This window comes from Prionailurus bengalensis, chromosome C1 (genome assembly GCF_016509475.1).
Source record: "Prionailurus bengalensis isolate Pbe53 chromosome C1, Fcat_Pben_1.1_paternal_pri, whole genome shotgun sequence".
NCBI classification, from domain to species: domain Eukaryota; kingdom Metazoa; phylum Chordata; class Mammalia; order Carnivora; family Felidae; genus Prionailurus; species Prionailurus bengalensis.
Genome location: NC_057345.1, coordinates 124,665,507 through 124,689,551, shown reverse-complemented (window position 1 = coordinate 124,689,551; position 24,045 = coordinate 124,665,507). Strand labels below are relative to the sequence as shown.

At 40.3% G+C, this 24,045-nt stretch overlaps 1 protein-coding gene across 2 annotated transcripts in view; it reads left to right on the top strand.

Annotated features, from left to right (window-relative positions):
- NCKAP5 (NCK associated protein 5) overlaps positions 1–24,045 on the top strand; it is an 890,605-nt gene that overhangs the window by 837,446 nt on the left and 29,114 nt on the right. The window lies entirely within an intron of this gene.

Below are 24,045 nucleotides of genomic sequence, written 5' to 3'. Positions count from 1 at the left end.
ATATGATGAAAGCATGACTTTCTTTTTTAAAACAAGACTGGTATATTGCTTTAGGGAAAACCTATCAAGCATGTGTGTTTCCAGTTTCCAAGAGTCTTGGCAATAAAACATATGGGCCTATTCTGGCTATGCCATTCTGAGGACTTTGCTTCTTCTCTGATAGACATGAATGGGATCTTTAGATGACCTTGGGCAGAGGAGAGGCATAACCTGAGATATTTCCAAAGGATCACTCTGGCTGCCATGTTGTGAAGACTGAAGAAGCAAGATCAGCTCAGAGGCTATTATAGTCATCCAGGCAAGAGATGTTAGTGACTGGAACAGGGTGGTCTCAGTGAAAGGAGTGACCAGCACTGGCCATTAACCTGAGCCTCCAATTTGTTCCTTGCTTCCTACTAGTCATCTGAGAAGCAAGACCAATGGTTAAGTCATACAAAGTCTTACCAGGAAGGAAGTGACAAATACCCCTGGCATAGTAGTTAGGTTGTTGTCCCCCCATTTGTTGTCCTTGCTGCTCCCTGTGGTTTGTCAGTGTCCCTCTGGTTGTGGCAGAGAAAGGGGAAGGGAAGGTCATTGTTATGGGACTGCCCAGAAGACACCTAGGGCCAGGCCAGCTCCTACTCCAAGCTTTTCCCTTGAACTTATTGTGGGTCCACAGTGACTCACTTCACCTCCAGCTAACTTGACCTTCAGCTGCTCCATTAAAGAATGATTTCCACGGCCCCCTCCAACTCCAAAATTCCATTTATTTATTGAACAAATATTTATTGAAAGCTTCCTCTGGGCCAGCTCTCCAGCAGTGAGTATCTAGACAAAATTCCCTGCCAGAGAGTAAACAATAGATATGATTAACTAGTAAATGCATATCATTTGCTGAAAGGAGATAAGTGCTGTGGAAAAGACAAGGTGAAGCAGGGTGGGGTACGGGAGGGCAGGACTCCCTGGGGGGAGGTTAACATTTTTAAAAGGTGTCTAAATAAGCCTCACTGAGAAGGTGGCGTTTGAGATTGGAAGGAGTAGAGGGAGTGAACCAGGAGGACATATGGGGGAAAAGCATGCTCAGCAAAGGGACCAGCCAGTGCGGACACCTGGAGGCTGGAGTGGCAGGAGGCCAGCGTGGTTGTGGTCAGAGCAGTTTGGAAGGTGGGGGAGATGAGGTCAGACGAGTAAAAGGTACCAGAGCTCATAAGGGCTTGCTTGCCATTCTGAGGACTTTGCTTCTTCTCTGATAGACATGCATGGGATCTTTAGATAACCTTGGGCAGAGGAGAGGCATAACCTGAGATATTTCCAAAGGATCACTCTGGCTGCCATGTCATGAAGACTGAAGAAGCAAGATCAGCTCAGAGGCTATTATAGTCATCCAGGCAAGAGATGTTAGTGACTGGAACAGGGTGGTCTCAGTGAAAGGAGTGAACAGCACTGGCCAGTAATGCTCTCTGCAGGGATGGAAATGTTCTCCATCTGCACTGTCCAGTACCAGAGCCACAAGCCACATGTGGCCCATAAGCACTTGAAATGTGGCTAGTATAAGAAAGGAAATATAAATTTAATTTTTAAATTTAATTTTTGCTCTTGTTTTCGTATGAGTTCTTACTTGGCCCATTCCATTTTTTCCTCTATTTTATTTTTTATTTTAATTAAGTTCAACTTAAATATTAATAGCCACATCCATCTAATATAACACAGGGAGTGAGAATGGTCTGATTCCAGGTCTAGTTAAAAAGACAACATAATTTATTGATAGATTAGAGGGTGGGGGTAAAGGAAAAAGCAGAGTCAAGGGTGGATCTGATGTTTGGGTCCTGGAAGGGACTGACTGACTGAAATGGAGAAGGCTGAGGTTGGAGCTTGAGGAAGCATCTTGGACATGCTCAGTGTGAGCTGCCTGTGAAGCAGGTGGAGGTGTTGGGTAGGCAGCGTACTGTAGGTATCTGCAGCTCAGCAGATGAGGTCTGGTCTAGAGATGTAAATTTGAGCATCAGCACATAGCAGATCCAAGTGAGGCCAGGAGGGGAAGGAGTATTGATAGAGAGAGGACTTGGTCCTCCCAAGTTGACAGATCAGGGAGAAAAGAAACAGCTCCCAAAGGAAACTGAGCAGAAGCAAGTAGGGAGGGAGCAGTAGACCCAGGGAAGTGTGGTGTCTTAGGAGCCCGGTGTAGAAAGATGTCAGAGGTTGAGGGGGAGTTCCATGATTCCGTATGTAGCTTGATACAAGCTTTGTATTCAGTGATCCTGTCTCTCCCTCTGGCAGTGGGCTTCCAGTGGGGAGTAGGGGTGGGTGGGGTTTGGAGGGAAGTAAGTGGAGGTAGAGGAAGATGGTCCAAAGGCAATTTGAAAACATCTTGGAAAAGGAAACCAGATTAAGCCAGGGGTGTGTGGGTGGCTCAGTCGGTTAGGCATCCGACTCTTGATTTTGGCTTAGGCCACGATCTCATGGTTTGTGGGATCAAGTCCTGCATGGGGTTCCTCGCTGACAGTGAGGAGCCTTTTTGGGATTCTCTCTCTGCCCCTCCCTCCCCTCCCCCCACTTCATGTGTGCTCATTTGTGCTTTCTCTCAAAATAAATAAATAAACTTAATAGAGAGAGAGAAAGAGATTAAACCAAACGGTGTCAATGAACAGCTACTGGAGTATGAAAGAACTTACTTTAGGGTGCAAATTTTAACATTGCTCTGTTTAAATGAGTCATGCAAAGCAATCAGGAATGAACATTAGGGGATGGCCAGGGATCCTGGTAAACAGTGAACTTGTTCCTTTAACTTTTCTTTTTGATCTTTTTGCAAAAGGAAGGGAGTCTCAGACTGAGTTGTTTTTTCAATATACTCACTTTGCTCATCCTAATCTCTCTACCCAGAGCAAATCCCATCTGAGAGGAGTGGCTCCTTTCATACTATTGCTGCAGCCTCTGAGCGAATGGTGCTTCTTTGGATAAGAAGCTGAGGTCTAGGTAGAGTAACTCTGGAAGCAGCACCACCAGCAAGAAGATGCTTTCCTCTAGCCTGGCACCTGCCCTCTGCCTTTAATAGTGAACTTGTTGCCAGAGCTCTGTCATCTACACACCCTCACAGAGCAGGCAGCCGCTCATCCTGGCTGATGACAGTGTTGCCAGGAAGAAAGAATGTATGCAGACAGCTGGCGTGGCTGTGGGTGCATGCTGGCTTCCAAGAAACCCCAGGAAGGGGCAGATATGGTGGACGCAGCAGTGTTAACTTCTTAAATGCTGGCAAAATTGATCTGAAAAGGAAATAGAAACGATTCAGAGAAAAACACTACAAGGAATGCATGTCCTGGGTATGTGGTTAAGATTGTCTTCCCTTCCAGTCACCATTTTGCCTGGTTTTCATCACATGCACCTATGAAAGTGACCCACCCTTGCCTGTTTAAGTAACATGATTTGGTAATAGAGGTCCCCACCCTGCAGAATGGAATTGCCAATAGACCAGGAAGCTTTATTGGATGTTCTCCAAGATAATGGTCCTTTCTCAAATACGCCCTCTCTCCCTGGCTTCTTGCAATTTCCCACAGGTAGAGGAAGGCACTTGACATTGGCAGTCTGTCCCTCCATGGTTTGTGGGAAATGCAGTCAGGGACCTCTGCCTCGCACCCCATACACTACCCACCAACCCCTCCCCCAGGCCACTGCTCCATCATTAGCCACTTGCCCTGCCAATGACAGCATGCCTGGGAGGCCTTTCCTTTCAAATGGAGTGTCCTGTGACCCCACATTCCCTTGTTTTCTCCTCCCCACTTGCTTCTTTAAATCATACTGAATGTGGCCAAAGAAACCTACTTTCCAAAACCCTGCCTACAGGCTCATAAAACACTAAAGTAAATACATGTCTTTTCTTTCAAGGTTGGTTTCTTTAGCTTAACTTTGAAATATATTTGAAAATTCCAGGTTGTTAGAGCAGAGCAGCAGGAGCAGGATTTAGGAGCTGGGTAGGTGGCCCAGCGGGTGAGGTTTCCAACAGAAGTAATTTTCTGGCTTTGTTTCCACAGAGATGCCCACTCTCATTTGCTAAGCTAGGCATAACAAACATTCCTGCCTCTTTCCTGCATACAGGGGCTTGGAGAATGGGGCAGAGGTGGAAGGGGATGGGGAGAGAGAGCAAGCCAGGGGCAGAATGTCAGATGAGGCAAGACCCAGCGAGCTGTAGCAGTGGAGCCCCGATCTCTGAAGGGAGGTAGGGGAGTCTCACCCCTGCCAAACCTGCTGGACCTGGTTAGTAAAAAATCAAATAACAGTCTCTAGCTGATGCTTGTCTCTCAAGCTTCTAGCTCCTCTACCAGGCTGCGCACCACCACTACCAATCCCCCCAGGTGCCTCAATGGTAGAAGTACAAACTGAAGCCGGCCTTTTTCTCTCTAGAAACGTCTACTTCCCAGGCTCTCTGTCTTAGCTGGTGGTCTTGCCCTTCTTTTAGGAATATAGTCTGTGAAGTTAGTTTTCCTGGACTCTTTCTTCTCTCACCTTCCACATTCTGGCAGTCCTGAGAGCCTGCTGGCTTCCCTACCACATACTTCTCGAATATTCCCTCTTTCTAGCTCCTCTACCAGTGCCCCCGTAGGGCCTTCCTTGGTCCACACAGCCCACTTGCCAGTCCCATCCCACCCCACCCCCCACAAATGCATCATCCTATCATGTTGTTCCTTTTGCTGGAAGCTTTTCTAGGACTCTCCATTACCCACAAACAAAAATCCAATCTCCTCCTCCATAAGGTTTGCAAGGCCCACCTTGGCCTTGCCTTTCCTACTTCATCTTTTTCCATTTTCTGTCTTAAATTTTATGTGTCATCAGAATGCTCCCTCTGTCCTGAATACATGATGCTGTTAGGGTCTTCCATACCTTTGCTCTTGTGATCTCACTTCCTGGAATATCTTTCGTATCAATACCTTTCTTCTCTAACCTTCACGTAACTCCTACTAACTTAGTCTTTAAGATTCAGTTCAGACTAGGAAGTCCTCCCAGATGCTCCTCCATCAGCCATACCTCAATTACTCTTCCTTGTCTGTTATCCTGTAATACCCTGATTTTATTTCTGCCACTCGTCACTTGAGATTGTACTTATTTCTTTGCACAGTAAACTCTCTCACTAATGCCAAGATTGCCCCTCATTTATGTTCTGCACTTAACACAAGGCCTAGTTTAATAAATGTTAAACAACATCATAAATATTGAATAAAATTATAACTAACTCTCAAAACTTGTTAAGGCCTTTGGTTAGCTCCTCTAATCAAGCTCCATTTGGACTTTTCCTTGTTCCGAGAAATAAAGACCCAGAGTTGCTACCTACTAGGACATTTCTCTTTCCCTGGCAGCTGTGCTGGAGAAAGCAATGAATCCATTTTCCATTTTTTTTAAGGATGTAGAATTTTAGCTTATTCTTCAATGATGATTCTTCATGGGTGCTGAGGAGGCATTTCAGAATCCGTTGCTTTTTTGTTTCTTTCATATGGCTCCATGAACCCTGGCTTGATTTTCATAATCTCCTCCCCACTTTGGGAATTGTTGTCACACACAGTCAGTCTTACTGATGAAAATGCATCATACCCTTGAGATCTGAAAGAGACAAATCAAGATTGAAAACCTTTGTTCTTGCCATATTTGTTCTTTGAAAATTTCCATGTTGAACTGGATAACTGGATAGGTAAATGAGACTGGCAAAAGAATAAAAGCAAAGAAGATGATTGGCCTCTAAACTAGTTCATTTTGGTTTATTCGGTCCTCGCTTGGTGTCCATACCAATGCTGGACACTGGGGGTTGAGGCCAGGTTAGTGACAGCCCTGCTCCCTGGATGCTTCTAAACCTGAGGCACCATCTAAGTGAGGAGATCATCAAGGACCCTAAACAGTTGTGTTCTACTGCCCAGGGCCATACTGTTGGCTTCTCAGAGTAAGAAAGCTAAATTCCTATTTCTTTTGAGTTTTCATAAATCTGCTTCTCCAAATTAAATCCCACGAGGATCTATGGATCACGCTTTTGAGCTCACTTTCAAGAACACTCCCTCCTTCCTTGAGCCTCATGCCCTCAAAATGTAATGATCATGTCAAATAAGTGAAGCTTCAGAACCAGGGTCCCATAGCCACCTGATGATTCTGATCTAATCAAGCTCCAATTTTCTGAACACGAAGTGTACTTTCTTCCTTTGAAGGTGATTACATTCAACAAATTGCAAAGAGTTAGGGCAGTTCAGTTAAAAACAATTGGTTTTGCAGTAATTAGAAAAACACAAGGAAATGATGACTGTGGAACAATATTAAAAGGGACCCTGAAGGATAACAGCTCCAGGTCCTGGTTAATTCCTCAGCTTGAATACTTAGAGATTCACAACTAATTATGCAGAGATGATGAATTTTAAAAACGCTGCCACCTTGCCTTCCCAAGGCCGAGGACCCTGGCTATTAATAGAGCAATCAGATTTTGCTATATTATAGAAATTTCACACAAAGTTGCATCTATTTTAAAGCATTCATCTGGCATATGACTTAAAGATGACAAATCTCTGTAATATGCAAAATCAGCATTAGGTTAAACAAAATCCAAACTCATTATAATCACTCCCAGGTTCCCCCAGAGAAATCTATTGTTTAAAATGGACACTCCAGGTAAGAGCTGTCCTTAGTCCTTCCTGGAACTTCACTCTTATTAGGTCATTTTAAAGATTTGCTTTATTTTTGACAAGCTCATCCCAACTCAAGGTAAATGGACACAGGCAATAAAACACAAGGGATTCATCTCTTAGCAATAAACTTTCCTGGGTGACAAATGAAAAGTACTGACCATGACAAGCAGGCTGTTCTAAGACCCTTACGGTAACCAGGGTCTCAAGTTTCTCTCTGTCACCTTTTGCCCACCATCAGAAAACCCACGGCCCTTGTTCAACTTTTGGAGGGGGTTTGTACTATGCTGAGGTTTGGGGGTTTCAGTGGGAAGAAGTGTCATGTACAACAACAAAACCAAAGAAGCAAAAACCCCACTGGCTTCTAAAAATCACATGGTCAAAATGTAACCATCAGAAGAAAAAAATAAAAACTCACCGTGCCTTCAGACAAGCTTGAAAAGGGAGGCTGAGATGTGACCTGAATTTAATTATTTAAGCTGCATATTGTGAGGCCCTTAAGAAAGCAAATGTCATGATGGACAGAATGAGTTTACCCTCCTGTCGAAAGAGCAGTGTGCCGTGGCGAGGCCATCGCTCAATTAAATTGGACTGTGGGATATAGAGGAGAGGGAGGCCAAGTCTGGGACCCTAATGAGACATTTTGGAGGGAAGAGACGCCCCCCTCCTGGAGTTTGTCACTCTTTGACGGACGTTCTCCCCCCAATCATTACCACAGCACCCCCAGTGCTACCTTCTCAACTTCAAATGTGTGGTAGCCTGAAACATTTAAATAGGAGCTTGCAAAGTAGAATTGCAAAGTAAAAAATCCCTTGTTGTTGTGGAATATGTGGGGGGAGCAAATATACTTAATGCTGTGCAAATTAGCCATCTTTGGCTGCCAGGGTAGAAAGAAAACTGGGCAAAGGATCTGAAACAAAATATCTAAGCAGTGAATTGGATGACACATCATTTGGGAAACTGTGCGTCCTCTCAGCCTCATGCAGGGGGAGCAGAAGGGGATGTCGCTTGCTGGACCTCCAAGACAGCCCCATGAGCCTATTGAAGGATGGCTTTTTTGTAGAGGTTGCCCATAATCCAAGTAATACCGTGAGTGTTCACACAGGATTTGGCTTTCAAACAGGATGGTCGTGCCCCCAGGAGACATTTGACAATCTCTGGAGATATTTGGGATTTTCACATTCAGAGGTAGGGGACTCTTACCTGGTGTGTGGAGCCTGCGGAGGCTGCTAAACATCCCATAATGCACAAGGGCAGCCCCCAATAACCAAGTATTATCCTGCACAAAATGTCAACAATACCGGGAAGAAGCCAAGGGAAGATTACCCTTTAAGGCATCAGAAATTTTCATTGGGAGGGACAAGCTGTCAAATATTTATGCCAAAATATGATAGCAGCCAAATCCCTCTGCCTTCCCAGCAGGCACCCCAGGCCTGATTCAGCACCTAAATGGGTAGTTAAAATGCACTTCCTCCAACGGACTTTGAAAAGAAGTTCATGCGTCTGTCTGGGCCTTTCACACTGGGCTGTTGACCGCATGACCAGAGCCTTTGTCAGAGGGTGGTAGGGAGACACCAACTGCCTGAAATGGTAACACAGAGCACAGACTATTTGAGACTGCTGTACATGAAATCTCTTATTAGTATTTCATTTCTGTCTCTCTTAGAGAACATATGCCCTGAGGAGGCGGAAATCCTTTATAGACTTGAAAGAAACCAGAGGACAGTTAATCCTCACACTGCTCTAGTGAATTAGGTAAATTGCAATTAGATGAAAAGTGAATAAAAAACATAGTCAACAGGTGTTTGGGTTTCCTTGGGAACCTTAGAGTTTCATTTTTGGCTAAAAAGCACATAGTGACATTTGGAAAGGGCCTCTTGCCAGAACTCTTTGCTCTGAATGTGTAAGACTTAGAAGATTAACATAAATATCAGGAATAAAACTGCTGAGGTCAATAGAAGAAAGGCTCTTGAAGAAATGGGGTAAGTAGGAAAAAGAAGGGGCTTAGTGTTCAGAAGTAACTATTTCTAGAAGTAATTATTATAGTATGCAAAACAGGAATACGGTATGCAAACCTTTGAGGTATGAAGGGAAAGAAGATGGGTATATCCTAATTATTTAGAGTGCTTTCTTCTTAAACTTCAAGGATAGAGAAAGGGATCATTTCTAACATTCTCCCATGCCAATTTGCTCCTCCTCAACCAGCCAGAAACCTAGAAACATACACATACGGTACAACCAAGCAGGTGAGTTCATGGGGAAACACACACACACACACACACACACACACACACACACACGGTTCCTTCCTAAGCAGCAAACAGGAGTTTTGCCAAGAAAAAATGTCAAGCATCATTCAGTGAATAACACAACTAGCTTCCCTGTGAATCTCTTGGAACCTAGAAACCAAAAGCTTTGGTCATTTGGCTGGAAATGTTAGACATGCCCACAATCGAGTTAGGACACCTGGGTTCTAGGTCAAGCTGTGTAAATAGACTTTGTGATCCTGGATGACCAGTGTTGACTTTTCTGAGCCTCCCTTCTCTCTGCCACATGATGCCCACCTTGTCTCCTTCTCCCAGAGCAGTTGAGACATGACAATAGATGTCACAAGTCTTCCAATTTGTAGAGTGCTAAATAAATATGAGCAGTATTATGTACAATGGGTTGAAAGAAAAAAACAAATCCTGGAATTTAAGGTTGAGAATATGAGATAGCGGTGGGGGAGTTCAGAGACCTTGCAAACTGTGGGCCAAATTAACGGGATGCTAAAGCCTCAGAGAGGTAAACCTCTCCCATAAATTAGCCAACATTATACAGTTTCATTATGGGAAATATCATATTATCTTTAAATGTTGTTAAAATTCAGTCGAAGTGAGAAAGAGGTGATTTAAACTTCCCTGAAACAAGCCAAGCAGCATTCTCCTTCCTTATTATTTATTTTCACAGTAAGTAGCAATATCCCAAGCTATCACTCAGCATCATTGTTTTCAGATTCAATTACATGGGAATCAGAAATATGGTGAAGTTACATCAGGTGGGAGAAAGTACCATTTTTAATTAGACCAGGGATTTTATTATAAATTAATAAATCAGCCCACTCTTTAAGGAATTTAATTAGAAAAGGAGATAGCGTCCTTTCCATGGTATTGGCCAAGCTGGCTCTCCCTCTTGTGCAGACAGAGAAGGCTGGTGGTTGGCTCCCAGCTTCCCTGTTTATGAGCCCCCAAAAGCATTTTCAAGAGTGTTTTCTTCCCCTCTCGTCTTTTTCACCTTCTTGATCTGTTTGGCCCATCCTGTGCTATAATTAGGTCATTTTGACCCTTTTCATCCTGGGACGCCCCTGCCCCCAGAAACCATCAGGTGCCTTCCTTGAGCCTTAATTAGGATTCTGTAGAAAAGTCTATAGGATCAATATTTTTAGGGAAGGCCCAAAGCTGTGCTGACATCATTCATTGCATCCTGTGCCCATGATTCTTTGAGAGGTGTGGAAGGACTCAAATACAAAACTTGAAACAAGCAGGTGTCTTCCCATCCCTCTGCCCAGTGTTCTATCACACATGCTAGCACAAATGCTGCATTCGCTTACTTGTCAAGCTTCATGCTTCAGTATTCAGCAGTCTCCGCTATTTGGAGAAGGTCTTGCAGTCTCCCTCAGGTGTCATTTTTCAAACTTTGATCTTATTGCATTGATCACAGAAGTCCCTTCTCAATCTCCGTGCCTCTAGTCCCGTACGGGGTAACCATTTTTACTGTTTTTTTGTTTATCCTCCCAGTCTTTGTGCACACCAAACAAATGCAGATAAATATTTTGTGTTCAGAAGGAAGCTTACTATCTACACTGTCAGCATCTTGTTTCATTTTGCTTTCTTCCACTCAGCAGTATATCCTGGAGACCATTCTATGTCAGCACATAAAAGTCTCCCATGTTCTTTTGCACAGCTATATTGTGTGGCTGTGTTATAATTAATTTAACTAGTTTTCTATGGAATAGATTCCCAAATTGGGCTGTTGAGTCAAAAAGTGAATGTATCTTCGGGGGACTTGTGCTGCTTTCAGATCCACCTGCAGTGATCAACATGCCTTGTTCCCCAAAGCCTCACCTACAAATTCAAGGTCAACTTCTGTGTCCTGTCAATATTACACAGAAGAAATAATTTTCCACTATGGTTTGAATTTGATGTCTCTTATTAATAGGGTGAGGGGTGCCTGGGTGGCTCCGTCGGTTTAGCATCCGACTTCGGCTCAGGTCATGATCTCGCGGTCTGTGAGTTTGAGCCCCGCGTCAGGCTCTGTGCTGACAGCTCAGAGCCTGGAGCCTGCTTCGGATTCTATGTCTCCCTCTCTCTCTGCCCTCCCCCAACTCACATTCTGCCTCTCTCTCTCTCTCAAAATATAAATAAACATTAAAAATGTTTTTAAAAAGAGTGAGAATGAGAACTTTTGTTTAAACTTACTTAAATGCCACTGGTGTTTCTATTTCTATAAATCATCTGTTTGTTACCTTTGCCCAATTTTCTATTGGTTTGTTAGTCTTTTTTTTCATCTCAGTTTAGGGATATTATTCCTTTGTTTATAATACAAAATAAATGTTCTCAGATTTTCTTCTGCTTGTGACGTCACATATGATGCTCTTTGCAGTGCAGAAGGTTTTATTTTCATATGGACAAGCTCATAAATCTCTTATTTTATGACAAGCCCCTTCCCACTCCAAAGTTATTGGGAAAAAATAATCCTCATGTTTACTCTTGTACCCGTACAGTTTGGAATTTTCCTCACATATGGCTCTAACTTCTTAATTTGACTATCCAGTTGTTTCAAGTCAGTTTTATTTTAAAGGAATAATTTAACAAAAGAAAAAGTCAATCCATTTCTTTTATGACATGAGGGAGACAATTTGGTAACTGGGTAAAACAAAAAGATCCCAGTTTCTTCCACATTTAAAGGCTGGATTTAACTGGCCAGCCTGAGCCTTTTATCCCCACATTCTGGAGTTTGGAGTTTGCTGTGTTAAGTCATTTCACCATGAGGCCTAATTGATGGAAAAGGATCAGAAGACCTATGTATAGATAAAGAAGTGCTTGTTTTCAAGAGCCTTCTGGGTAATTCATAGAGTGTACTATCCTTCTGTTACTAACTGATCTTTGAAGCACTTACATTAGAGGCCTGAACATGTGGAAGGAAAGGAAGTTAAATGTGCAAGAGAAGGATCTTAGGCCAATTAGACAGTGAAGTCTCTCCTTTTATACTGATTATGAGGAGACTCAGTACTTTTAGAAACTCAGCACGCATCATTACTAAGTTAAGTTCTGTGGGGAATAGAGAAGGAACACGAGACATGGTCCTCCCCACATGGAGCTTAGAGTCTAGTTGTAGAGAAAAATTATAAACTTGAGATACATGAACTCTGATGTTTATAGCAGCACTATTTACAATAGCCAACATATGGAAGCACCTACAGATGAATGAATAAAGAAGATGTGGTAGCGATAGGCAGTGGAATATGACTCAGCTATAAAAAAGAATGAGATCTTTCCATTTGTGACAACATGGATGGACCTAGAGGGTATCGTGCTAAGTGAAACAAGTCACAGAGAGAAAGACAAATACCATATGATATCACTTATATGTGGAATCTAAAATACAAAATAACAAAACAAAAATGGACTCCTAGATACAGAAAATTATCTGTCGGTTGCCAGAGTGGCTAGGGGTTGGGAGGCAGATGAAATGGGTGAAGGACATTAAAAGAAAAACAGGGGCTCCTGAGTGGCTCAGTTGGTTAAGCATCTACCTCCTGATATCAGCTCAGGTCATGATCTCTCAGTTTCAAAAATGAGCACCACGTCAGGCTTCATGCTTAGTTTGGAGCCTGCTTGAGATTCTCTCTCTTCCTCTCTCCCTCTTTGTGCCCCCCCCACTTCATGTTCATTTTCTCTGTCTCTGTCTCTGTCTCTGTCTCTCTCTCTCAAAGTAAATAAATAAACATTAAATAAATAAATAAATAAATAAATAGGATACAAACTTCCAGTTATAAAATAAATAAGTCATGGGGATATAACTATACTTTTCATGGGAATCATTTAGTAATGCATAAAAATATGTGTTGAACACCTGAAACTTATAGAATATTGTATGAAAATTATACTTTGATTTTTAAAAAATCCACTAATAAGACCAGCTGCATATAAATAAGTTCCCAAAAGGATGATACAGAACCTCCCACCCCTACCCATACCCGCCTGTCCCCTCTCATAACTCCTCTGTGACTTTACGTTTTGAACTATCATAGTGTCTTTCTTTCCACATCAAATGAAGTCTTATTTCTCATTTCAAGTGGAGTAGATGCTTTCAAAGTCAGAACTCTAGATTTAGGCTTCTGTCCCTCCTCTGTGATTCCATGGTACTCTAGTCTTTTTTTTTTTTTTAACATATAAAGGGTTTCTTTTAATTTATTTATTTTTGAGAAAGAGAAAGAGAGTGAGCATGAGCAGGGGAGGGACAGAGAGAGGGGGAGAGAGAGAATCCCAAGCAGGCTCCACGTTCCACACAGAGCCCAACATGGGGCTTGATCCCATAAACTGAGATTGTGACCTGAGCCAAAATCAAGAGTTGGGCACTTAACAGACTAAGCCACCCAGGTGCCCTCTTTTTTTTTTTTTAATGTTTATTTATTTTTGAGATGGGGATAGAGAAAGTGCACAAGTAGAGGAGGGGCAGAGAGAGAGAGAGAGAGAGAGAGAGAGAATCCCAAGTAGGCTCTATACTTTCAGCACAGAATCTGACATGGAGCTTGATCCCACAAACCATGAGATCATGACCTGAGCCAAAATCAAGAGTCAGATGCTTAACAACTGAACCACCCAGGTGCCCCCGAGGTACTCTAGTCTTACCATAACTGTCAAATTGCTACGGTCCTCATATGTCTCCCCTACTTGTTTCTTAATGGCAGGAATTGTGACCTTTTATACTGAATCTCTAGCACGTGGCAAGGGCTCACTGAATGTTTATTGAAGGCCTGGGTAACTGAATGGTCTGTGCTTTTGACATTGAGTGCCAACAGGGTTCCCAGCAAAAGGAATAAAGTAGTCATGGTGTCTTCCTGGAGGGACTTCTAGGGTGAGCCTTGAAGAGTCAAGTTTGAGTGGGCATGAAGGAGAAGGGAATTTTTCCTATGGACAAGTGAGTGAGCTGGGGAATGAAGAGAGGGTCAGAAGAGGGCAGTGACTTGCAGTGCCTGCCAGCCTTCCCCCTAGGCAGTTAACAGAACAGAAGGACATATGGTTTTATGAGAGTAATTTGTAATGTAAAGCCGGTGCCAACTGGCAGTGGTTGTGATCTATGTGTGCCAGTGAGTTTGAAAGGTGAGCAGAGGGTCAGCACAGACACAAATAATGAACAGACTTGGATTTGCAGTCACTCTTCCCAGAATCTGTGCTTACATATGAATCTGTCCTATAGCCTTTGCTGAAAAACAAACAAAAAACTCACTTTCTCTCTTTCTGCTTTTATCCCCATGTCTAATAACCTAGAGATTTTGTGTTGGAAGAGAATTTGTGAGTCCTCTCATCTACTTCCCTATCACTGGAATGTAAGTTCCATGAGGGTGAAGAGTTTTGTTTTGTTTTGTGCCATAGTCTCCTAATTCCTGGCATTCAACGGACACTTTAATGAATCTTCCTCATCCTATCCTTATTCAGCCTCTGCTTGGATTCTCCCATTAGTAGGTAATTAGGGTATTCATCACTTTACAAATGATATTATTCTGTTGGAAAAAAACTCTAATTGTTCAAACTATTGTTTATTGAGTTTTTCTATGCCATACACTGGTGAAGGAAGAGGTAAGGAAAATGTGTGTACATTTGGGTTGTACAGTGTTACATAGGTGGGGAATATCCATGCATTGATGGATTGTAGATAAAGACTACACTAAGCATTCAGGGACAACAATATGAAATCCAAAATTTTCTTTGATATATAACTCAGCATTTGCTGAGATGGTGAATGAAAGAATGAATGCATGAATGAATGAATGCATGCATGCCTGAGAAAATGAATCAGTCAACCAGATATACCAGAAAATGTTCATGAATTCTTAAGAGTCAAATTACTGTTCATAATATGTAGTATCACTGAGCTTCTCTGAGACTCAGTTTCTCCTCTGTCAAATAATATAATAACACCTAACTGCAAGATTTGAATGAGACAGCATATGCAACATACCTTTCTGAAAGATGCTCTTTCAGTTCAGGCTATTGTTATTACTATAAATTAATTTACCAATAAAAACTCAGTGAGGTGTAGCTCTAGTATGGAGCAGTGAGAGAAGCCTGGAAGGTGATAAATTTGGACGCTTTTCTTGTACCTAAAATGTAGTAATGAAAGGTTTTCAGAGAGAGGAAGAAAGCACATATTGGACAGGGGACCCTCATTCTAGACCCTCCTGGACTCATCCTTGCCCTGTTTATTACTGAATAGCATTCATGTGTTTCTGGACATTGAACAACATAAGGACTAAATGTTTTGTTTTGTTCACTGTTGTATCACCAGTGCCTAGAACAGTGCCTGGCACACAAGAGGCACTTAATAAATATTTGTTAAATGAGCAAAAGGCATTGGTCCTGAAATAAGTCATTCTCTTCACTAAAAACCCAAAGCATAAATGAACAGATTCTCTGTTACCTTTCTCAAAAGGAAAAAAAAGGCTTTAAAAAATTATCATTTCAGTGCCATAAAATGTCTCTTTAGTTCTCCTTGTAGTGCAAAGTTCACACACATAATACAGTTAAATTACAAATGTTTTTCAGCATAATACCAGTTGGATCATAAGATGAACAAAATTATGGGCTAAAACTGCTCTTTAAGCTCTGCATTTGTTGAAAAAGAAAAAGCAAATGAGTTTAATTCCTTGGTCCCAGAATGAGATGATATTTAGCCTGGATAATGCTCCTAGATTTACAACTAACTATGTAAAATTATACTTTTCCTCTTTTTTCCATTCTTTAAATGACTGTTAAAATGTGCCATGCTGCTGAGCATTATTTTTGAAAAGAAATTTGATAATGACTTTGGGGGAGAGTGTAGTGTTCTACCTCTTCAGAACACTATACCTTGAGTCTAAGAACACCTGTTTCTAGAGTTACATTTAAAGGGAAGGTTGATATGAGATTCTCTGAAAAGGATGTATGCTTTTAGAAGAAAGAAGCTTCAGTTAATGTTGAAGTGGCAACGATAGGCATTCTTGTCTTATTGCTGGTTTTTAAAGGGGTTACTTCCAATGTTTCTTAGGATGATGATGTTCATTATAACTTTTTTGGTAAATTAACTTTATCAGGTTAGAGATATTTTCTTTTAACCCTAGTTAACAAAGAACCCTAGTTTTTTTTTTAATTTAATCATTTATTCATGTTGATTTTTTTTTATCAGAAGGTATATATGCATCTATTTGGATAATCATGTGATTTTTACCTTTAATCTCTTAATAAAGTAAAAGATACTTATATATTTTAACGTTTATTTATTTTTGAGACAGAGAGAGAGCATGAACAGGGGAGGGTCAGAGAAAGAGGGAGACACAGAATCTGAAACAGGCTCCAGGCTCTGAGCTGTCAGCACAGAGCCCGACATGGGGCTCGAACTCACAGACTGTGAGATCATGACCTGAGCCGAAGTCAGATGCTCAACCAACTGAGCCACCCAGACCCCCCAAAAGATACTTATATATTTTAAATGTCAAACCAGCTTTACATCCTTGGGATTAACCTAATCTAGCTACATTATAATATATTTTGTATGTATTGATAAATTTTGTTAGCTAATAGTTTGCTAAAGATTTCTACATCCATATTTATGTATTAACCCATTTAATTATTATTATTTTATTTATTATTAATTCATTTTATTAAATGGGTGGGAAATGGCTCAGTGTTGTTATTTTCTTATGCTTTCTTTACCTCGTACTTTCATGTACTTTACTACCAAAGTAATACTGGTTACATAAAATGAGTGGAGAGTATTCCCTGTTTCTGTTATTTTTTAAGAAGTTGTATAAGTTAGAATGATCTAATCTTTGAAAAAGTGTAAAAAAAAACTTACTTATATATGAACCTGATATATTCTTTGTGGAAAGATTAGTGATTGCTTCCATTTCATTAATAGTTATAAAGTTTTTCAGGCTCTCTATTTCATCTTCTGTCAGTTCTGATAAATAATATAAATTTTTATGGGAATATGGACCTTTGGTCTAAGTTTACATGTTTATTGACATACACCAGTTGATTGAATTTGCTTATTATCCATTTAATTCCTACTATATATGTTACATCCCCTTTTTTATTAATAATATAAGTTACTTAACCTTTTCTGTTTAAATCAAGCTAACCATTGATTTGTCAAATTTTAAGTCTCATCCAAGAATTAATTTTAACTTTGCTAAACCTAATATTTTTAATTCCTATGTTATTGATTTCTACTCTTATTTTTTATCATCTCCCCTTCTTTCATCTTTATTTGGTTATATTCTTATTCTTCTAATTATTTCACAACATGTAGCTTATTCATTTTTTATGTTTCCACGTTTCTTTTATCTCCTCTCTTTCCTTTTTTGTGATCAAATATTTTTGGTTTTTGGAGTTGTTTTTTTTTTTCTTTTCTTTTTGTATACCACTATTTCTTTCCTTTAGTTTAGATGTTATAGATATGTCCATAGAAAACCCTGAAGAATTCACCAAAAAAATTTACTAGAAATAGCAGGAAAGTTTTACAAGGTGACTGGACACAAGATCAATATAAAAGAGTTTACTGTATTTCTAATAACAATAACAATTAACTAGAACTATAACTTTTAAAAATTCCTTTTGAGTTGAGTGAAAAGAAAGGTTGCTTAAACCAGATGCAGAAAGCATTAAAAGCACATGAAAATTAAGAACTTCTGTTCATCAGTGGATACCTTATAAAAAAAAGAAATCCAGAATACAAACTAAGAAATGAGACTGGCATCGCATATAGCTAACAAAGATTAGCACCATGCATATGTAATGATTTCCTGTAGGTTAATAAGAAAAAGATAAGGATTTAAGAGATAAAAGGTCCAACAACATGAAAAGGCATTTTAAAGAATAGAAAAAATTATATGAGTAGTAAACACATGAAGAGATGCTTAACTAGGTTAGTAATCAGGAAAAGTTTTATGAAGACAGCATTGAAATACCATTTTATATGTATTTAATTGACAAAAATTTAAAAATCTGATAATGTGTTGTGTTGAAGAATGACATAAATTGCAGTATCTCTTTTGCACTTCTTTTGAGAGTGTAAATGTAAGAATCACCTTGAAAAAGAATTTGGCATTGTTTTTTAAGGGTGATTGTTTTTATGCTCCTTTATCCACTGACTTCACTCTCAGAAACATGCCCTTGTGATCTTCTAGCACATGGGTGCCAGGAAGGTTGCCCTAGGCTATCCACAGCAGTTTGTAATTGTAAAAACATCTGGGAACCTCCAGAATGTTCATTGGCATGTTAATGGAAAAACAAATTGTGCCATATTCACACAGTAAAATATTATGCAACAGGGAAATGGAAAGAACCATAGCTAGAACCAAGTCTATGGAATTATTTAAGTAACACATTTAATGAATAATGCAAGTCTCACAAGAATGTTTGTAGTATGATATCCTGTTTATAAAGTTCAGTAACAATAAAATTAAACAACATTATTTATCATACCTATGTATGTGATAAAACTAACAAAGAGAAAAGCAAGAAATGATAACGACAGGATTTATCATAGTGGTTACATAGGGAAGGCAGAGGATGGCATACAGAAGAACAAGTAGGCAGACATAAGCAATTTTAAAACATCCTAGTCCTTGGATTAGGTAGTGGTTCCACAGTAATTCATTATAGTATAATAAATAAATATCATTAATGAAAAAGGACCATGTGTAGTCCAATAATTTGTCATGAATATTAGATTGTGATTAATCCCATTCTGGGAATCTGAGAGCCAAGTTTTTTTAAATCTGTTTTATATTAAAATAACTGTAGGAAAAGTGACCATTAAAGAATAGCCTGATCTGAGACCTCTAGAATTCTAGAACTTTCCAGTGTTCCATTTTTTATGAGTTGCACACCCACAAATTATCTACCTCCAATTTTTGCCTTTTGCAACATTCTTAGATGTTAGAAGGACTCATTTTCTTGTTAAGCAGGCTTCACACCCAGTGTGGAGCCCAACATGGATCTCACAACCCTGAGATCAAGACCTGAGCTGAGATCAAGAGTCAGAGGGGTGCCTGGGTGGCTCAGTTGGTTAAACTTCCCATTTCCGCTCAGGTCATGCTCTCACAGTTTGTGAGCTCAAGCCCCGCATTGGGCTCCCACGTTGGGCTCCCGCGTCAGACTCTGTGCTGACAGCCCACAGCCTGGAGCCTACTTTGGATTCTGTGTCTCCCTCTCTCTCTGCCCCTCCACTGCTCATGCTCTGTCTCTCTCTCCAAAATAAACATTAAAAAAAAAAAAAGGGTCAGATAGATGATCAACTGACTGGGCCACCCTGGCACCTCATGGACTCTTAATCAGTATTAAATGCCACATTCTTTTTAGTTACAAGTCACATATTACCCTAGGCTCCTTATATTCTTCTAGGCCAGAATCAGTATCAGAGAGTGTTATGCTTGAGTGTCATAATGCCATTCTTTTTTTTTTTTTTTTCAACGTTTATTTGTTTTTGGGACAGAGAGAGACAGAGCATGAACGGGGAAGGGGCAGAGAGAGAGAGGGAGACACAGAATCGGAAACAGGCTCCAGGCTCCGAGCCATCAGCCCAGAGCCTGACGCGGGGTTCGAACCCACGGAGCACGAGATCGTGACCTGGCTGAAGTCGAACGCTTAACCGACTGCGCCACCCAGGCGCCCCCATAATGCCATTCTTTTAATCTTCCCTTTTATTGTCTTTCCTTTTGCTCTAGTGCTCTTTTATTTGTTTGTTTTAATTTTTTTTAACGTTTATTTATTTTTGAGACAAAGAGAGACAGAGCATGAACGGGGGAGGGTCAGAGAGAGGGAGACACAGAATCTGAAACAGGCTCCAGGCTCTGACCTGTCAACACAGAGCCCGACGCGGGGCTCAAACTCACAGACCGCGAGATCATGACCTGAGCCTAAGTCGGCCGCTTAACCGACTGAGCCACCCAGCTGCCCCTCTAGTGCTCTTTTGTATTGCCTCTCTTGCCTCACAAGACCAGCTTTCCCCATTGCTTATTCATTCTTTCATGTCATGTTGGATACTGGGAAGTAGCTAACAGTAGCCTGAACCAAGAGTCAAATTAGATAGGAAGGGTGCTGGCAAAAACCCCAGATCATATAGTCCAGTAATCCCACCTATAGAAGTCAGTTCAGCTAATCAAGACAGACAATCAGGTAGGCAAGAAGCTCAGTGCTGAGGTGGCAGTAGATCATGGAGAGGGAGCAAAGATCAGGAGGAAAAGTTATAGGTAACTTGGGGGTTCTAGGTACCCTCAGTGGGGCAGTTCAGGGTAGAAGGGAAGAATGAAGACTTTACTTAATACAGCCTCTTCTTGGTTCAGATGAGATCCAATGTCACGCAGTGAGTTTGCCAGCACCAGAGCTAAGTCTCCCTAATCCCCCGATCCAGCTTCTTTTCATCAGCAGAACAAAAAAGGTGCTACAGGGAAGTGAGTTTTATATTCAGCCAGTGGTCTGCCAGATCAAGGGCTTCCTATAGTCCTTTGCTTCAGTATCAGCTCTGTCTTAATGGAAGATGGGCTTGACCCTCAGAAAGCAAGTAGGGATATCTAAGAGGAGAGCAGTGGACAGAGAGGGAGTGCATGAGCTCTTTCTTTCATTCAGGAAAAACCAATCTTAAGAAAATATATATACATAGATGTTATATGTTTGTATATGTACATATATATGTATATATGTGATATTTCTATGTATATATATTTATATATTTTGTACATATATTATTCTGTATATCTATTTATATAATTGTTTCTAAAGTATTTATTAACACACACATATACATATATATATATATATATATATATATATATATATATATATCAGAGGTATAGCAGTGTAAACTGCTTAAAGTAAGTTTCCAAGGTGGAAGTCCTAGGTGCTAGTCCCAACTCTGCCATTCTATAACAATGGAGAAATCACTACTCCTCCGGGCCTCAGTGTCTTCCTCATTATAAAACAGAAGTGTTGGACTATACAAATTCTAAAGGTTTTTCTAGCTTACAGACATCTCTTCTAAAATGTGAGCATCATCAGTTTTAAAGACAAGCTCTTGGGTCTTCCTTCTTCTTCATTATTTGTTTCATTTCCTTCCAGTATTTTCCACTTACAGGTGAATACCTCCTAATTCAGAATTTGATACGACTGGGACTTTGCACAGCAATTTACATGAAACCTGACTAGACTTTTCTATGAAGATATGATTATGAAAGAGTTCTCAAGGTGGAAAAGATATTAAATATGTCAAATAATACTGAAAATTAACCTTTGGAGTAATCTGAAGGACACTGAATATCTTGACAGGAGAAATAGCAGTTGAGTGATAGGTCAGTATTCTGATTAGGGAGAACTCAAGAAAGAGTAGGATGAGAGGAATTGGAGACAGTAAGTATATATAAAACTTTTAAGTATTTTTGCAACAGGGCATAGATAAATGGGGCACTGGAGAGGGCTTTTTTTAAAAACTAGGAGAAATTGCCAAACATTGTATGCTGATGGAAATAATCCAGGAAAGTTGGAGAAAAATTGATGTTGTTGGAGATGTGTACAAGGGTGGGGGGGACAGTTGTTCTTAGAGAGGAGCATGACGCTCATCCATGATGACTAGAGGGTAGGAGAATTTATGGGCAGATGCAGTTAGATATGATATGGGCAGGACCTTACAAAAATTCTCTTCTGATTGCTTCTGTTTTCTCAGGAAAATAGCAGGGTCATCAGCTGAGACTAAATATTGTTAAGGATGTATTGAAATTTTGAAGAAAGAAGAGAACGTGTGAAACAGTCTAGAAGAGGGGGGACTAGAAAAATTATGAGGATTGTCAGCTTGAAGCTAGTATTTGTGAATTAAATGAGGCCAATAAGCAGGGTTTTGTATTTATCTATTTGCAGATTCAGCAGCAATAATGAAATAGGCAGAGAGCTGGACTTAATGTTAAGTTGGGTTTGGGTCAGATGGTACAATTAAGAAAGGAGCAACAGAGTTGATGGTGTTTGAAAGAAAGTGATAGCAAAGATAAATCTTAGAGACAAAGCTGAATAAGAATTTAAATTTGATGATAGTTATATTTTAAAAATAAATAATTAGGATAAAATAAAATAAAATCTAAATAAATAAATAAATAAATAAATGTAAATTAAACTTACTCATAAAACAGAACTAATAAATCTTATCTGACAACTTAAAAGAATGGAACTGTGGACATGAAGGATACTAGGAATCTTAAAAAATTTGTAGAATTAATGGATGTTGGATTCCAATCAAAAGATTGTTAGGTTAAAGTATTAGAAGAAGTAATCTGGTAAACAAGGAAACTGAGAGAGTGAGAAATTTAAAATTGAGGTTCTTGAGGTGTTCACTAGGTGGTGGTGGAAGTGGGTAGAAGACAAGATCTATAGAAAAGAGAAGACACATAGGATGCCTGGGTGGCTCAGTCAGTTAAGCAACTGACTTCAGCTCAGGTCATGATCTCACGGTTTGTGGGTTTGATGCCCGCGTCTGGCTCTGTGCTGACAGCTTAGAGCTTGGAGCCTGTTTCAGATTCTGTGTCTCCCTCTCTCTCTCTCTCTCTTTCTCTGCCCCTTCCCCACTTATGCTCTCTCTGTCTCTCAAAAATAAATATTTTTTAAGTTTAAAAAATAATAATAAATAAAATAAAATAAATAAAATAAAATAAAATAAAATAAAATAAAATAAAATAAAATAAAATAAAATAAAATAGAAAAGAGAGAGAGAACACCAGGGTGTTCAAAGGAACATCTACATGGACATTGAAATCATCAAGATTTGTGAATAGAGTTGTATTGGAGAGTGTGATAGTGAACCACAGTCTTTAGTAAATTAGAATAAATGACCAGGAAATCCATAGATGATTATAAAAAGGACGGGAAATGGGTGGCAGTCAGACAGCATGAAAATCAATCCTGGGGCAACAAGAAAGGAGAGAAAGATACGTACTCCACCTCCAAGTCCAGTGATACAAAGGATATAGGGAAGAAAGTAGCCACCACTTGAGAGGACTCCATGGGAAGTCATTTCCCCAGAGGTCTGATTTCTGTTAGAAATAGAAGGTTGGGGCACCTGGGTGGCTCAGTTGGTTAAGTGTCCAACTTTGGCTCAGGTCACATCTCGCATTTCTTGACTTTGAGCTGTGTGCGTTGAGCTGTGTGCTGATAGCTCAGAGCCTAGAGCCTGCTTCAGATTCTTTTGTCTCCCTCTCTCTCTGCCCCTCCTCTCTCTCTCTCTCTTTCTCAAAAATAAACATTAAAAAAAAAAAAGAACTAGAAGTTTTTTTTTATTTTTTTAACATTTATTTATTATTGAGAGACAGAGCGTGGGCGTGGGAGGGGGGGTGGTGCGATGCAGAAAGAGAGGGAGACACAGAATCCCAAGCAGGTTCCAGGCTCTGAGCTGTCAGCACAGAGCCCAACGCGGGGCTTCAACTCACAAACCGCAAGATCATGACCTGAGCCGAGTCGGACGCTCAACTGACTGAGCCACCCAGGCGCCCCCCAAAAAAGAACTAGAAGTTTAAGTGAATACTCAGAAAGGAGGTTGAGATTATATAAGATAATTTTTCTATTAATTAGCGTTGGGTTTCAAGAGCACAGGGGCATAGGAGGGGTGGCAAATTGATCCTTAAAGGAGGTTATACAGACCCAAATGAACGTAATAGTCTAGGGAATTATGAATGACCTCAGAGCCTTAAGGTTCCTGTGGTTAGTAATAAAAACACGTGTATGGGGCTCAATGAGATTAATTATGAGATTCCAAAGAAAATAATAATGGCAAGACTGTCGATATTATTGTGTTGTAAAGAGGATAGTAGAGGTCTTTCCAGAAGCATTCTGCCAGTGATGATGTGGAGTTGCAGGGTAGTGCATTCTTATCTGAAGAACTTTTTCCTCTAAACTTCTCCCGACAATGGTGGTACGGAGATGAGTGGAGGAGTGGTTTTGCTAGGAGCTTTCAGAGCTTCTGAAAGAGATATAGAGACCAAAGGAAGGATACTCTTACCATTCATGGTGGAAAAATTCTTTAAAAAGCAGGCATAGGCTGTATCTAGATGACCCAGTACAGAGTAGAGATGAATGAAAGGATTTAATTTGTTTTCTTCTAAATGTTCAAAATGGAAAAGACATGTGACTTGAAATATGTC